Genomic DNA, 13,574 nt, shown 5'->3' with positions numbered 1-13,574 from the left:
CCAACACCTAAGGACACCCCTACACCTGAACCCCCTGGGCCTTGGGGAGCATGACCAACAGTGTCCCTACGTCCTTTCTTCAAAACCGAGCTCCGTCTTTGGTTTGCATTGGGAGCCTGATGCTGTGTTGGCACTCTGCACCTGGGCAACCCAGTGCTGCTGAGGGTGTAAGTTTGGTGCTTCCTTGTGCCCCCCATGCTTACCTTAACCCCCGGAGACTGGGTTACCAAACTGAATTACTCATGTGTGAGCCGCGTCTCTTTGATTACCCCCTGTCTCCAATGTATAACATTGGCCCATATTCCAAATTTGAACCCTGCACCCAGTAGCCCCTGTGCCTGGAGGTGCAGATTTGCTACTTACCTGAACTTTGCCTGCTGCTGATTCTTAATCCTAAAAAAGCAAGACTGTAACTTGACTACTTAACCGAAAAACCTGATTCTTGTTTTCCTCCCATCGGTTAACATTGCTGACCTGAAAATTGCACTAAGCGCCCGGTTATGATTCTGGCCGTCCACGGACCAGCAGATTTGTGGGGGCGCATCGGTAGCGGTCTCCCAACCACCCTATTATGAGTCAGGCGGTGGGGCTGCCACAGCCCCGCCGCAGCCACTAGGGAACCACCTGGCAGTGTTGTGGCAGTCAGGAGGCCGCATTATGCTTCCCGCCAAGCAAATTACGAATTTCCTGTCCACCTGTGGTGTCATGAAGGTTCCTCCTCCATAAACACTGTGGCAGAGAGGAAACAAAGGGGACCCTGTAGGGCCCACTGTGCCTCCTCTGCATGGGGATGCACACAGAGGGGAACAACATTTGCCCTTCTTTGTGCATGTGCATCAGTTCCTGCAGGGCATGGACTTTACATTCCATGCCATGTAGGAATTGTTTTCAGCGTACCCATTGCGGTGACCATTTTCTGAGGCACTGCCGTGAAAAAGCCAAAAACCAGCCCAGCAGACAGACTCCCTTGCCCCAAGTGGGCTGCTATAATAGGGCGGCAGTAGGCCTATCAGAATGCATAAACACTGACTTTTCACTCCTTCTCCCTTTTTGGCTTCTGTGATCTCAGCGTGCACCAGTCTTAGTCATAGAATGGCACAGCTCTCAGCACAGCAGCCGAGTAGTAAGTTGAACTTTGTCCCAGGAGTCAATCCCTTAACGAGTGTCTAGATCTGCTGGTTCTTGCCTTGCAAAAGCCCCAGGTCTGTGCGCTGCCATGCTGCAAAACAAGTGTTGGTGGTGCTGCTTCGGGTTGCATGGTTACACCTACGAAGAATCAAGCACAAAAAAAGAAATATCATCATCTAGTCATTGATCTTGCATTGTCTCCCATTCTTTTTAGGTCTCACCTACACAGCGCGCATGCGCTGCATAGGCAAAAAGACCTTTGTCAATCGCTTCGGCTTTTCAGCCGAAAACGTGCACGCGTTCCATTGCCTACAATGGCAACGCGTGCACGTGTGGCGATTGCCTTGCGTGAGCGAGCTTGACACCATATGTTTGTAATTAACTTACAAACACATGGTGCCCCTGGCTCACTCCCTCAAGGGAAACACTTTGTGTGCTGTCGCACTCCCCCACCCCTCTCACTTTTAGCGCAAGGCGCGCGCGCGCTTGTCTGTCTAGGAGGCTAGGTTGTGGAATGCTTTACCCAGGAACTTATTGACGTAAGATTGATACTGACGGGCCATTTAAGGCCAATCTGCAAACATTCCTTTTTAGGGTGAAAAAGTTCAAGTTAGCTGCCAGGTTAGCGCAGAGCCGGTATGCTTCCCTGGAAGCATATGCTGTGCTTACCAAGTACTTGTTGTAATCTGGGCGCGTCTCTGCGGAACTGCTGATCACCATTTCATTCTAGGTAATGCGGCTCAGAATAAGTACTCAGACGCACTATGTTTAGTAGGAACCTGCTGCAGCACTACTTGTCGCCGACATCTCTTGGGCTGGGTTGCAATCCACACGAGGCTAATATAGCTGTTCATTCTTCTGAAGCTCATAAAATAAGTACTTTTGACTTGGTCAGTGACGGTAGCTCCCTTTCGTGCTACACTGAACTATGGTGTGTAGTTTTGCTTTGCAAATTAATGATTTTGCGATATTTGAAGTGCTGACTTTGTAAAAAAAAAATCATCTGGATTGTCATTTCATCAGCAATACTGTGCTCAGATGACATTCTGTAGTATTCACCACTGTCGTTCTGGGTTTTAGCTCATTTGGAACCAGAACGACAGTGGAGAATCTCGAGAGTTCTAGTACTAGTACTAGTTGCTCGTTTTCAGTTGGAGGATGCGGTTTGTCACGGAGGCTGATGTTTTTTAGCTACAGAACCTCAACGTTAGTGTGGTCGGTTCCTTAAAGTACCACACGTTCACTAGACAAGGAGAAAGCAGGGTTGGCCCGGCAGCCCGGTAGCGCAGCGCTGTATTTACGCCCGCAGGATACAGCACGGGTGGTAACAGTGATGCAGGGGAAAAGAGGGGAATGCGGAAACACTTCATTTAACAACAATGCACTTTGTTGTGCTTCTCATTTAGCGCTCTGAAGTAACTAAATTGTTGCATGTAACGCACTACAACATTACATATATATTTAAATGAAATAAAGAAATACATGTAGAGCGAAGAAGCTCTTTCTGCAGCGCCATCTCCTCATCTGCACCCCAACACACACACACTTACTCCGGCCAACACCCGCCCACCCTCCCAAACCCCCCATGAGACAGGGCTTTAAGTGAGCCGGGTACCTTCGGGCCGCAGCCCGTTAGTGACTAAAAACAGACAAGGAAACGGGCCCACATCAGGCCCTATATTCATGTACTTAACATTACTGGGGAGAGGATGTGATCTCACGGCTAGGCTGCTGACTTTGGAGCTGGCAAACCAAGGTTTGAGCCTCGGGGTCACGTCCATATCCTGTGATTCTTGGAAAATCTCTTAATGTCCCCCTGCCTACCAAAACAAGCATTGGCATAGCCAATAGGTCTCGCGTTTGGGACCTTATCAGTATTTAGTTATGCAGCACAATATCCTTGGTGCAACAACATCAACTGTTGCATGGCTAAACACTTATAAGGTCCCAAAGGCGAGACCTATTGGCTATGCCAATGCTTGTTGTTTGATATACTAGGACTCAATCGTAATGAATTAAATACTACAGCTTAATTAGAACTTTAGTGCAATTCATCCCCTACTTGGCAACTAATTTGGAACACATTTAATATATATGAGGCTTGGGGGTCATGCCCTCAAAGGGGATGATTACTGAAGAAATTAAATTGCACTATTAAGAATATTAGGATCCCAAGATCCCCACTTACCTACTTAACCTCCCCTTCCTTATAAGACTGAGAACAGCCGCTAAGTTGTGTAATACCCTCCCTCTGTCGCTCAGGAGTAAGCAAGATCTAACCTCCTTTAAAAGAGATTTAAAGACCTATCTCTTTCCAAGAGCAATGTAATGTGTTAGATCTGATGAACTGTTGAAGGTCAAGCACCAGGATACCCTTGGGGTGGCAGCTGCGCTCAATAAGAACGTTATAATAATAATAAGTACCACTACCTGCACCCTTTAATTCCTTTGGAACAGTTTTTGAGGATGAATAACTATTGATTCTCTGAACCTATAGCGTTATTTTCTTGAACTGTTTTCAAAAGTAGGCCACAGGGGTTGTAGTTGCTTGATCTTAGGGTATTTTTTTGCAGCTCTGCTCGGCAGTTACGAACTGAGATAAGCAATCCTGATGTATCAATTTATATGTGAAATCTTTCTACTCTCTTGAATCTGTTCATTACACTGGAAGGGGAGAAAGATTGTTAAATATTGGTGGCATCCCCTTCTGTTAGAGGGCAAGTATTGTAGCAAAAGAGCACTTCTTTCAAAAGCATGGTAAAAACAACATATTAAGATGCAATTACCCAGCTAGTAGCCTTTTAACTGTTTCAGGGTGTTTCACTACATTAATACAACACGTTTAGTAGATCTGTTTTTTTGATGCCATGGGCAGATGAAATGGACAGGACATTGTCCTCATCTGAAAGATGATTGTTGGAGTGTCACCCATGATATTAGCCTTGGATGCCCTGTGCATTTTATTGCATTCCTTAATAGGTTCATCCATTCACCTTAACAAGATTCAGCGAATTGTTATGCTGAAGTACCCACACTTGAACCACTAAGAAAGTCTTAAAGCAATACACCCTAAGATGTAGCAAAACTGCTAAAGGCGTGAGGCTTTTATTGGCAAGTAACGTGGACTACATACACAAAGTTTGTCTTACGAAAGTACAGAGCCCACTCATTGGTCCTACTTTTTAGATGGTCTGAGCCTTGACTATAAAGGCCTCACAGCCATTAAACCAATATTCGCGAGTTCACTATGTTTCTCGCAGGTCAATTATGTTGTGTTTAAAGATACATCATTCACTCCCTTATTCTGTAATCTGGTGCTAGGAGTGTGGAGGAGCAGATCTAAGGCAACCATGCACACAGTCCTTAGCCTGTCAAGAGGTGGTCAGATCTGCACAACTAGTAGAACTGCAAAAGTCTCAATTATTCCAATTGAAGGACGCGGTCCTGCTTCTTACATATACGATCTATTATTCCATTACTTCGGAGAGCGATGCAACTGGCCACTCCTTGCTCTGCAAGGGATGTAAAAGAAATGTTGTCTTTAATGAATCTTGACTCAGCTGTTTTATGACTAAAGCCCGAGCCATATACCTTACATCACGCAGATGACAATGTTTAAAAACTCTCGAACTGATGTACAGTTCAGTGGTGATGGAATATGTTCTGTTATCTGAAGGAAATGCTAAATGTGCAGGTGATCTTCCAGTGGAAGTTCCCCCACCGCAGGCATGGTACAGAGAAGGAAAGTAAAGCAATGGATTATCGCCTACTTTGTCCCCGTACGCATATTTAAGTTTTATGTGCACAGCTGGAAGCTAGACCACAAAATATACCAACATGCATACCGATTCACTTTATCTGAAACACAAATAAACCATCTTGCACAAACAGTAGCTCACATGTGCTGGTACAGAGTTCTGTCCTGGAATAAAAAGTTCCAGCAATGTGTATCCACTACAATTCAATACTAACTGCTTTCTTGCCATCATTACTATTTTACACACAAAATTATTTCTCTTCATGCTGCCAGAGTTAACTGATGCATTGGTCAAATCCTTTTTCCATGGTTTATGGCAAGTACTTTACCCTATATTATGTTAATACACAACAGCTCAAACTTTGACCAACTTAAGTCTTCCATCCAACCTTAGCCGGTTTTCATCTATCACTACTGCAGATGTTCTTAATTTACTTAGGTCCACAAAGTCAGGGTCACCTTATGACCCCTGCCCCCCTTTCATACTAAAACAGATTCTGGTTCCAATTTCCTCATTCTTAGGTAACATCTTCAATGGGATGTTTAGCACCGGCACCTTTCCTGATCGGTGGAAAAAGGCTTTTATCTTGCCACTCCTTCAGAAACCTAACCCAGATCCTGATAATCCAGCCAACTACCGTCCTATCTCTAGGTTACCATTCGCAGCTAAAATAGTGGAAAAACTTATTAACACACAACTGACACAGTTCAGTCAGTAAAATCATCTGCTAGATCCCTCCCAGTTCGGCTTTAGGGCCAATCATAGAAGAGAGACGGCCTTAATAAAAACAACAGATGAACTAAGAACTATCTTGGATAAAGGTGGCTCTGCAGCCCTTATTCTTCTTGACCAGTCGGCGGCTTATGATACAGTTGATAATGTTACTCTCGTTGGCCGCCTCAAAAAACTGTCAATTGCTGATAAAGCCCTTGCCCCGATTCAATCATTCCTAACAGAAGAAGTCATTCAGTTATGTTGGAGGAATTCGCATCCAACTCCTTCTCTCTTCCGTGTGGGGTCCCCCAAGTATCTTCCCTAAGCCCCCTGCTCTTCAATGTTTATGTTACAGAATTGGTCTCCATGATTAGATCTTTTGGGTTCTCCCACACATCTTACGCAGATGATACTCAAAACGTTGTGTCGGCCTCTAACAATATGGAAGTCACTATCGCTCAGTTTCACAACTGAATGAGAGCCGTTAGTGATTGGATGGGGATGCACTGCCTCAAACTACATTCGCAGAAAATGCAGGTGATACTTTTTGGTAACAAACCTGAGTTCTGGAGCCCAGCATGCTGGTCAGCAGAGTTAGGGACTCTACCGATCCCAGTCCAAAAGCAAAAAATGTAGGTTTAACCATAGATGACAAACTGAACTTTAATAAGCATATCAGTTCAGTTATCTCTTCCAGTTTCAACACTTTGAGAATCATCAGGAAGAGTCTTCCTTTCAGTTCAGTTCAGTTCATGAAGCTTTATTCGGTTCATAACATGTAATGACCATAAAAGCACACGGCAAAATGCAGAAATACAAAAAATACAGACAAAATAAAAACACATTTAAAAAGTCATACTTCTCCTGTAATAAATAGATTTACAGATAAAACTAGCAGTATAAAAACATATATCTGGAGAGTTCATATTAAAAAGCAACCTCATTGCATCTTCCATATTAGAAATACCATATTTTAAAAATATGGGTTTTAAAAATGTAATCCTTACATTCAAGAAGAGAGTGCAAATAAGCATAAAGTGCATGCTACTTTGTTTTGAATGTCCATCGCACGGGCAAGGGCCGACAGGGTACCTTTTTTGTTGGTGGAAGGCCACCAAGACATGTACCATTCCTAACCTTAATCTGGTTAAGACAAATCTGTGGGCTGGTCGGGTTACCATGTTCAGATACTGCTGGAAACCCTCGCTTGCAATATATTTGTTATAAAGTTGAACAGTAGTGAGGGGACCAGTCCCAGCTAAACGTTTTTGGGTTCTAAACAACATAAAAGATTTTTTCATATCAGGTTTGACAAGAACTCGGGGGGGACTTGAATCTAGCAACAAGTTCAACCCAAAAATAGCCTGGTAGCTCTCAACAACATACTTGAGCCATGGGATTTTCATACAATTATCTCATTTGAGGCAATCTTTAATAACAAGTTGGTTGAACTCGGTCTCTTCCTTGTGCCAAATTGCTTGGTAAAGCGACAAAGGCCTAAATGAAGCAAGGTCACTCAAATAGGCGACCCCAACCTCTTTATGAATCAACTCTGTTGGGGCAGAAGCAGGTAGACACATTAATTTCTTGAGGAAGATGTTTTCTTCCCTCTGAAAGCAACCAATATTAGAGTAACCCCACAGACCAGCCCCATATAGGGCAACGGAGACACTTTTAGCCTTGTATATCTCCATCATGTCTCTGATTCGCCTATCCCCTATCTTTGCGGCCAATTTAAATATGGCATAAGAACTTTTTACCATTTTGGTACTAACACTTGTTAAGTCCTGGGCCCAACTGCCATCACTCGAAAAAGTGACACCCAAATAGCAAAAATTATTTACTTGCTGCACTTTCACACCTTCTACAAAAAAAGCATAATTCTTGCTAGTCTTGGCACCGCACATCATGGTGTGGGTTTTGCTTTTGTTTATCAGCAACTTCCTCTCCCCAATAAATTCAGAAAACCGGTCCATCAGGCGCTGCAAACCAATAGGTGTCCGAGATAGGAGCACAGCATCATCCGCGTAAAGCAGAACTGGCACACTAATCCCGGCAACCTGAGGTGCATCAGCCCTAACTGTTTTCAGGACGGTTTCCACCCCATTAATAAATAAAGTAAACAACAAGGGGGCGAGGACACAGCCCTGTCTTATTCCGCGTTTCACACTGAAGTTCGGGGTACACTCCCCGTTGACCCCATATCGAACACACGCTTGCATCTTATTGTATAATCTAGCAAGGAAGAAAATGATTTCCTTGGGGGCGCCTAATTCTTCCTTTCATTCCTCCCACCTGCAGAAAAACAGTCATCTCCTTATTAATACTCACGAAGTTGGACTACTGTAACAGACTTTTTGTTAAGCTCCAATAACAATACGTGAAAAAAACTCCAAAGCATGCAGAATGCAGCTCCCAGGCTTATTCTTGATCTTCCCAAGTTCCATCCGGTTTCATCCTCCATTAAGGGACTTCACTGGCTTTCAGTGGGTAACATCATTAAATTCAAGCTGCTATGCCTTACCTATAAAGCCTTGCATGTGATCTAGGTCCTAGTTACCTCAAACAGTCCCTTTCCTGGTACATACCCAACAGAGATCTATGAGCTAAAAACTCCCTGATGGTCTCCCGTCCCATTTTTAAGAGACTCAAATGGGGATGCAGTTGCTTTTCCTCTGAAGCTCCGGCTCTCTGGAACACTATGCCTATAAATATTAAAGCAGCTCCCACATTACTAAGTTTTAGGAAACTAACAAAAACCTGGATTTTTAACCTCTAGTCTCCCTCTGCTCTCACCTATACTGCTATTCACAACCAGCACCAAGACAGTCATGGGTATTCGAGCACTATAGAAACATTTTAACATAACATTAACATGACGTACTACTCAGAATTCCTGTCAAGTAAATGTTTGAATGCAGTTTTTGCATGTTTTGGACTTGTTTGCATTCCATTTATACTCTCTATGCCTTTTGTATTGATCAATGTCTTTTGTGGAGGTTTCATGATGGAGTCAATTCCATTTAGTCAAATGGGGCCGTTTTCTACTGAATGAGGTGGATGACATAAACATTTTTGGGCATTTAGTGAACTTCCATGGAGCAAATTTCCTAGTTACATCGTAAACTTGTTTTCCTGTGTGTCTGTTACAGTTGACATTCGCCTTTAAGCAATAGAATGGCTCTTGTTGCTCTGCTTCAGTCCTACATAGTCCAATGCCCAAAAAACCCCCTGGACTGAATATTCTCATTTCCACTTGTAATTAGTCGCGTGGAAATATCCCAAGGCAGTCAGTAGGCAACATTATTTCTTTAAGGAATTGAGGGTAAATGTGATTTCTAAATGTATCTATTTTATGTAAGTGTAGCTCACAGTCCTGTTATAACAGGTAGCATGGTGTGTTCTGTTTGAGTGTTGGTGCAATCTTTCCTTTACCTTTAAGAACCTGTTGATGACAAAGTTCCTCCAAGGTACCACTCGTTAGTGTGCCTTACCATGTGTTATGTTCCTTTAATCTTCATCACACAGAACTGGTAGTTGTTACAATCGGTTGCCATGGTTGGAATTGAGAGTTAGATGGAGAGTTGAATAAGTGGAAAAGGGAAACCCTCACTACTTCCCTCGTTTGCAGGGCTGTGATAAGTGCAGACATGATCTGGTACGAAATAATCACACATTTGTATTGCATCTGCCTACTTTAAGTATTGAGGAAATTCTGCTTGTGGTAATTTAACATGCGGTAATGCCACATGTGGTAATTCCGCATGTGACGATGACGATGGTGATGTTCATACTTATAGAGCACACTGTCACCCAGCAGGGTATCCTTGTGCAAGGAGACCAACAAATCGTAGTGAAAAAAGCAAGGGATCATAATGATGTGAAGCGATGGGTCATAAGGGCTCTAAAAAAGGCAAAATGATTAACCATCCTGAGAGAGCAAGAGAATTCCAGATTTTGGGTTCATGATGGGAAAATGACCGACCTCCTATCCTGGAGTGATAGATCTTGGGAATGGTTAAAAGATGGGAAGAAGAACAGTGAAAGATGTCGTAATGATGGTAGTGATACTTTGTTTTGTAATAAGAGAGGCCATGTTTTGTGAAGGCACTGTGAACCAACCACAATGCTTTCAATTTGATATGGGCAGAGACAGGGATCTCATGAAATTTGGGAAGAGCTGGAGAGATGGGAAAGGATTAAGGAAGGGTGAATATGTGCCTGGCAGCCACATGTTGAATGTGAGTGAGAGAGTGAATAAAAAAGAGAGGTAAGCCAGATATAGGGAGTTGCACTAGTCCAGCCTGTCAAGAATGACGGACTGGACTATCAGTTTGACAAGATGATAAAGTAAGAAAAGGAAGAATTGTCATCAGCAGATGAAGATGAAAGAAGCTGGAAGAACAGAATGTGTTTATGTGAGTGAAAAAGAGGGGTACTTGTAGAAGCAGACACCCACATTCCACAAACCTGTGACAGATGCAAGAGTGACTCAGTTTGAAGAGTGACAGGACGAAAGTTTGCAAAAGTGAAGAATTTTGATATGATGAGATGACATTTTTTTAGATGATTAATAGTCAACCAATCAACTATCCATACATGAAACTGATGGAGGTAGGCAGGATAAGAATCATCATCTAGGGGGAAAATAAGTCGGGTGTCATCAGCATAAGCGATAAAGGAAAGCCCATATGAGCCTATAAATTGTGCCAGAGGAACAACATATACCTTTCAGCGGGTTGGGCAAAGGTAAGAGCCATGTTGGCCACTGGCTGAAACGTTGTGCAAATAAGATAAACATGGGAGAGTGCAAACTGATTGGGAACAGTTATGAAGACGGTATATGATCCATTTAAGAGCAGTATTGTGGATGCCGACAGATTGCAACCACTCCAGAACAGAGTGGGACTTAGTGTTGAAGGCTGTAGACAGATCAAGGAGAATAAGAAATGTAAAGCCTCCCTGGTCTATCAGCATCCTGAGATCGTTTAGGATAGAAAGAAGAGCAGAATTTACACCGTGAATGGGCAAATGCCAGCCTGTAGGGGTCTAGGACGCTCTGAGCTTTGAGAAAGGCAATAATTTGCTGAGTCACTTCTTACTCCAGTAATTTGACTAGGATAGAAAGGAGATAGATTGGATGCAAATTTCTAAGTACTACTGGATCGGCCACAGGTTTCTCCAGCAGTGGAATAACTAGAGTTTGTTTCCAAGAACAAACGACTATACCATGGCAGAGAGAGAGATTACAGAAATGGTTGAAAATAGGACTGACAACAAAGGAAGCATGGAGATGTGCGCAGGGCAGGGGCCGCGAGCCAAGCTAGATTTACAATTAAGAAGAAAATCATGGGCTTCCCCTAGGAAAAGAGTATGAGTCAGTGATGAAGGAAATGTTTGAACAATGTTGGAAATCTTATCATGGAAGAAAATAGAAAGAGTAACAGACAGTCTGAGATGATGTAAAGTTGTGAGACAGCCACTCTGGATTAGCAAGAGAATTTACAATGTAAAAACCTTCATTTAAAAGACTGAATAATCTAGTCAGCACAGAAGGATGCTTGTGTAGAGTGCTGAGCTGACTGAAAAGCTGTATGTAAACAAGGGTATTACGAGGGTCCCCAGAGATGTTCTGCTTGTTTTCAAAGACGTGTGGAAGACTTCAACTCTTGAGTCTACCAAGGTGCAGAAAGATGACAATGATGGCATGTTAAAGACTCAAGGCCAGAAAATCATGCTGATTGTGAGTTCTGAGGTTTCGTGAACAATTGCGACCAGCAGGAGGCCTGCAATAGCCAACTGCAAACCATATGCACATACTTTACTCCTGTTAAAATTGATGCTAATGCTGCACATGCTGGTCGGTATTACACAATTTGATCCATGCACTATACTGCCCATATTTGTGCATAGACTTGGGGTGCAACAGGTGTAGTACTGGTAGAAACTGGACCCCTGTGTGGAAGCATGCACATGCACCGCATGTTATAAAGTCCAAATCTTGGATTATAAAAAACATCCTCAATGATTTCATGTCATTACATTTTCGGGGTATTGCTCTGAACTCAGACTCGAGACATAAATGAGGGTGGCTGTGGAGAAACCCTACTACCATATGATTTATAACAAGAGGAAAAAGCAGTGGCGCTTCATTGTGAGCGGCTAATAATCCGTGTTCCACCAGAGCAAAAAACTGCACATCAAAACCATGTGAAAACTCAAAAAACACGAGCAGCTGATAGGGTTATGCAAAGAACTGCTGAGGACACCCATCAAGCTCTCCTCCCTGTTTGACACCATCAGTACTAACTAGCACAAGACGTGCGCTTAGAACCGCGAGCACCACAGTCGGAGCTCACCTTCACAATTGTCATAGCAGTAGCACATTCAAGGTATAGTGAGGTCCGCTCAGCAGCCGTTGTTCTGCATAGGGCTGCTGACACCCCAAGGGGGCTGGTCCGGCTGAACATGTGTCCGCTTCCCCCGCCTGCTACGTTGTGTGGTGGCCTGAAGGCGCCGTGTTTGCACGCCAGTCCCTACTTCACGGCGCTGGGATGATACGTTTAACACGAATCTTTTAAAGGCACAAAGTGTTCCCTACTTTGTATTATTATTTCAAATAAAATATAGTTTTAAGAGATAAAAAGTTGAAGTAATCTCTAAGTGTTCATCTTCATTATATTGTAGCCGGAAGGGTTTTTAAAGGGAGAGGAGTCATAGCATTCATTATATATTCGCAATATCATACTTTTAATATTTAATACACGTAATGCCCTATTCAGGAAGGAAAGGCGTAACAAGTCCTGCAAATGGCACTTTAAGAACAGCCAATTACTGGTGTTATTACTCTACAAACCTCTAACGATCAATCAATAAACAAGCTTGAAAGTAGCAGACTGATGAACAAATAATTAGACAATGTGCTAAATGGTCGGTGGCTTTAAATGATGTAAGAAGACAGACACGTTTAAATGACCGTGATGTATATTAAAAAAAATACATATACACCGAATGAGGAGTTATTTTTGCACGACCGGATGTTTGCTTTCTCTAATAATTCCTCTCACCTAGTGAATGTGCCCCTTTTACAAAATGACCTCATTGTGCTAAAGTCCCCAAACTAATTGTAAATTCTCTATTGTATGCACTTTTACAATTGCGCTTAACTTACTGAAGTAGCAGGCAGCATGTTTAAATGTGAGCTACCCTTTTCACTGAAAATGCAAACTTGTTAAGTAAAACAACAATGTACCTTATTCTTTCATTTTAATCTCAGTTTATACAACATATCTATCCATCTACCGATCTATATTCCTACCATTCATCAATCCACCCAATCCATCCACCCAACCATCCATCCATCCACCCACCCACCCATCCATCCATCCATCCATCCATCCATCCATCCATCCATCCATCCATCCATCCATCTATCCATCCACCCATCCATCCATCCATCCATCCATCCATCCATCCACCCACCCACCCATCCATCCATCCATCCATCACCATAGCACATATTCTCACAAGCCGGCTTTCAGAAGGCTGACAACCATCTACGGTGCTGGCTGAAGTCAATGCGAACACTCACCGCGTCTGCTGTCTTGGGAGCGGATGCTCTATCTCCTCAGCTGTCTGCTTGTGTTCCGGTAAACACTAGAGATGGTCGTTGCGCCTCTGGCCACTGTCTTATATAGTTTCACGGCACCCGTGCAGTGAGCAGCTGCTGCCGCTGCGTGTCACTGTTCCCTCACTCCTACGCCCTTCCCGTGCCCGCGTGGGCGGAGTGCACACATACGGTAACGCACAGCGTCTGAGGTTAAAATGCATTTGAAGACTCAGATTTTCCAAGTGCAAGGTCCCTTAGGCGTGTGCACCACGGTGCCAGACAATGTTTTTGTAACGACATTAGCCGTCGAATGGCATTTGTTATTTATTTAGGAGAAACAACTGGTTTCACCGTTAGCATCAATG

General features: G+C 43.3%; 1 protein-coding gene across 1 annotated transcript in view; it reads right to left on the bottom strand.

The window, feature by feature from the left end:
- Nucleotides 1–13,250, bottom strand: part of TRPA1 (transient receptor potential cation channel subfamily A member 1) — a 1,005,076-nt gene extending 991,826 nt beyond the window's left edge. The window contains exon 1 of the mRNA XM_085605436.1: nucleotides 13,192–13,250. The gene's annotated coding sequence lies outside the window, so the exon portion shown is untranslated. The remainder of the gene's footprint in view (nucleotides 1–13,191) is intronic.
- Between the last annotated feature and the right edge of the window lie 324 nt (nucleotides 13,251–13,574).

This window comes from Triturus cristatus, chromosome 5_1, assembly GCF_964204655.1.
Source record: "Triturus cristatus chromosome 5_1, aTriCri1.1, whole genome shotgun sequence".
Classification (NCBI taxonomy): Eukaryota; Metazoa; Chordata; class Amphibia; order Caudata; family Salamandridae; genus Triturus; species Triturus cristatus.
Note: the sequence above shows the minus strand (reverse complement) of the source record. Positions and strands in the feature narration are given on the sequence as shown.